We start from the raw sequence: 3677 nt of genomic DNA, 5'->3' as shown, positions 1-3677 counted from the left end.
TCCCTGGTAAAGGTTTCTCTTTCCAGCTAACATGGAAAAACACTGGAAGGAAGAACAACTACCCGCTCCTTCTGCTGTGCCTTCCATCTGAGAGGAAGGCAGGCAGGAGCCTACAGACACACAAGTATCGTGTAAGCATGAGGTAGTGAGCAAGTGTACAAACAGAACGATGTACTGCATCCAGGTGGTAAGGCAGGCAATAGATCGAGCTGATGACATCACTAGATGATATACTTCGTGATTTACTGTAGGAGAGAGAGGCAAATTGCTACTTATTCCTGCCACTCTGGGACAGGTGGGACAGGTTTTCTTTTCTTTTCTTTTTTTTTTTTTTTTGGTTTTTCAAGACAGGGTTTCTCTGTGTAGCCCTGGCTGTCCTGGAACTCACTCTGTAGACCAGGCTGGCCTCAAACTCAGAAATTCGCCTGCCTCTTCCTCCCAAGTGCTGGGATTAAAGGCGTGAGCCACTATGCCCAGCAGGGCAGATTTTCTGTTTTGTTTATTTTTGTTTTTGTTTTTTGTTTTTGTTTTTTACAGTTATGCAATTCTAAGCATTGATTATGGTGCATGTTAAGGGCTCAGGCAGGGGAAACAAATTTAGTGCAGTAGAGGCTGGGTGAGACATTCAGGCCTCGGATATATGCATCAGCTTTTTTAGGATGAGAGCAATAGGACAAAGGAGGGAACAGGAATTCTGTAAAATCTAGAAAAAGATGTGAGAAAAACACCTCGTTAATTGAATTTCTGGTTCTTCCCATGGCCTGCGTAGTCTGGGGAAAGAGGATCCTGTCAATGCAAGCCTTAAAAATTTTTTAAATTAATTATATATTTAATATGCGATATATTAATCTACTATATTTTAAATTGTATGATACATACTTTTATGTCTATTATAAATTATATACCATGTATACTAAATTATATAAAATATTATACACACATTGATATATGTGTGGAGGTCAGAGGCCAACTTTTGGGAATCTGGTCTCTCCTCTCCTTCTACCATGTGAATCCCTGAAATCAAATTCAAGTTATCAGTTTCAGGGGCAGGCACTGTTACACTCTGAGCCATCTGAGTGGCCTTACCCCTTTTTTATTCCTCTCTCTTTTGCTTTGTTTTATTTTTCAAGATAGGATTTTACTATGTAGTTTTGACTAGTCTGGTACTTTTATATAGTCATATAGTCCTGGCTGGCCTTAAACTCATAGCAATCCTCCTGCATCAGCCTCTCCTAGTCCTAGGATTTCAGGTGTGCATCACCACACCCAGCCATTTCTTTTTAATGCAATAGGCAGTAAATATTATACACCACTCCCAGGTAATATATATAAAAAAGTATGAGAATAAGAAGTGACTTCTTTGCAAGAACTTGTATTTATTTACTTTTTTAAACTAACCTGGCTGGCACATCTCAAGGCAAGACACAACTATTACCCAGCATAAATAAATCCAATTATTAGACTGTGCCATTAAAGGCTCTCTCGACTGCATATGGAGAATATTGCTCTTCATTTATTATTGTTGCACATGCTGTCTTTAACACTGTGTAACACATGCCAGGTACAGCAGCTCTATTTTCTACAGAGAACGATGAGGAAGACACACAGCATGGCTAACAGTAACACACACATTTACAAAGTGCAACAGGTACAGCAACAATTACCTTCATTGACGCACACTGTCATTTTGAAGCTGTGGAATGTATAATATAGATTTATGGCAAAGGTGTTTCATTAAATTCTCTCTCTCTCTCTCTCTCTCTCTGCATTCCAGCTTTGGAACATGAATAAGTGAAATATGGAGGAAGAATCCTAGATAAAAATAAGACGAGGACCACAGGGAATCTACCGGGATCCTTCCCACGCCCTTCCTGAAGCATCAACGATCCAGAAGCAGGTGCCTGACTTTCCCAGAGTCACATTCAGCCAGTCTTCCAAATACTACTAAAAGAGGAAACAGAAGCAGTCACTAATAGAGAAAGGTCTGGACAGACAAATACATCTCTGACATTATTTCCAGGCTAGTAATGGACAGGAAATATAATATCGTATTAACTGTTATGTTGATTTATTTTGTTACATTAGACACATACCACTTTTGTAACAAGAAGATAATGAGGAACACTGTTGAAGAGAAGCAACTGCTTTGTTCGTTTTTTATCTGTTTATTTAAGGCACAGTTGGCCATATTAAAAAGAATTAGTAAACTGGAAAAAAACTGACAATTCTTTGCTACTAGCTAATTCTCTGTTACTAGCAGTTTTGTGAGGCAGAGAGGCATTCGGGTAGCCTTGGGGTAGTGGTGGTAGTTATAACATCTATAGCAGTTATGACATTTCTTCTGACCTGCGCCCCCATTCTGTGGGGACAGCCCAGCACACTCCCTGGGACTAAATTAGTGCCTGGAAGTGTTAAGTGCTCTAACTCATGAGGAGCCCTGCAGAATCAGCATCATCTGCAGCCTCTGTTCTAGTGGCAAGTAGCACATGCATTACTGAAGCGGGATAGAGGGTTCCTTACAGGGCAACACATCCTCTTCCCCTGAGAACGCTTGCTTTGTTCCTCACCGGAAGATGCTCTGAACACACTTCCATGACTGTTTTTCAGGCTTTCCGCAATTCTGCTATGCAGAAGTGAGGGGTTTGCTTAGTGGACCACCCTCTAGCATAGTTGCTAGAAACCTCAATGTTTCTTAACTTCACCAATGACTGCCTTTCTCAGCACAGCGATTCTTTGTTGGAGGAGGGACAGGGTGTTGACCTGGGCACCATAAGATGTTAGCAGAATCCCTGGCTACTAGGCACTTGAGGCAAGCAGTAGCACCTTCCACGCTGCCCCAAACACACACACTTCTGGAGACAAAATCATTCCCAACTTGGTTACCAATGGAACTTTGATGGAGAGGTAGTTCTAAACTGTAAACTGCAACACGCACTTTGCTGGCCGGACAGAACATGCTCCCTTGCACTAAATTCTTTTGATGATCTCAGAATAAAATTCAAGCTCTTTACTGTAATCCCAGAAGATTTCCAAGACTCTATATGAAGTGGCATCTTCCTCTTTTTTTTTTTTCCTTCCTTATACCACGCTCTCATATACTAACTGATCTTTCTCTAACATAAACATCTTCGGTTTTATTTTTAAAATGTAGACTTTCCCTGTCTAGAATGCACTTCCCTCTAGATCCTGATATGGCTCACTGTCCACCCACACAAATCTCGGACCAAATGTAATCAGCAAGGCTTTCCCTGACCATAGTCTCTGAAGAGTTCCCTACTCTCTACCACAGACAGACAGATAGCTTTTCCCTCACGGGAATACAACAGCATGTTGTCTTGCTTTCCCCTTTGCTGTATTTTCCCTTCATTAGAGGGAGATCCTAGTCTTGTCCACTGCTCTGGCTGACATGTTCTGACTACTACCTAGCATGCAGTAAGTACTCAGTAACCATCCTCTGTCAATCTCACGCCTCAGGCCAAGTCTCATGGCTTCTTCTTTACTGTCCCTTCCAAGATTATGAGAAAATGTATTATGAAATATAAGTATTAATAAAGGCCAATTGATAATGTATGAAAGGGCGTTGGTGGCGCACGCCTTTAATCCCAGCACTCGGGAGGCAGAGGCAGGCGGATTTCTGAGTTCGAGGCCAGCCTGGTCTACAGAGTGAGTTCCAGGAC

The 3677-nt window shown here is 41.6% G+C and overlaps 1 protein-coding gene across 1 annotated transcript in view; it reads right to left on the bottom strand.

The window, feature by feature from the left end:
- Positions 1-1067: 1067 nt before the first annotated feature.
- Positions 1068-3677, bottom strand: part of C11H17orf100 (chromosome 11 C17orf100 homolog) — a 3721-nt gene continuing 1111 nt past the window's right edge. Inside the window, exon 2 of the mRNA XM_021177194.2 lies at positions 1068-1944. The gene's annotated coding sequence lies outside the window, so the exon portion shown is untranslated. The remainder of the gene's footprint in view (positions 1945-3677) is intronic.

This window comes from Mus caroli, chromosome 11 (assembly GCF_900094665.2).
Source record: "Mus caroli chromosome 11, CAROLI_EIJ_v1.1, whole genome shotgun sequence".
Classification (NCBI taxonomy): Eukaryota; Metazoa; Chordata; class Mammalia; order Rodentia; family Muridae; genus Mus; species Mus caroli.
The sequence above is the reverse complement of the archived record's forward strand: the minus strand, read 5'-3'. Positions and strand labels throughout refer to the sequence as shown.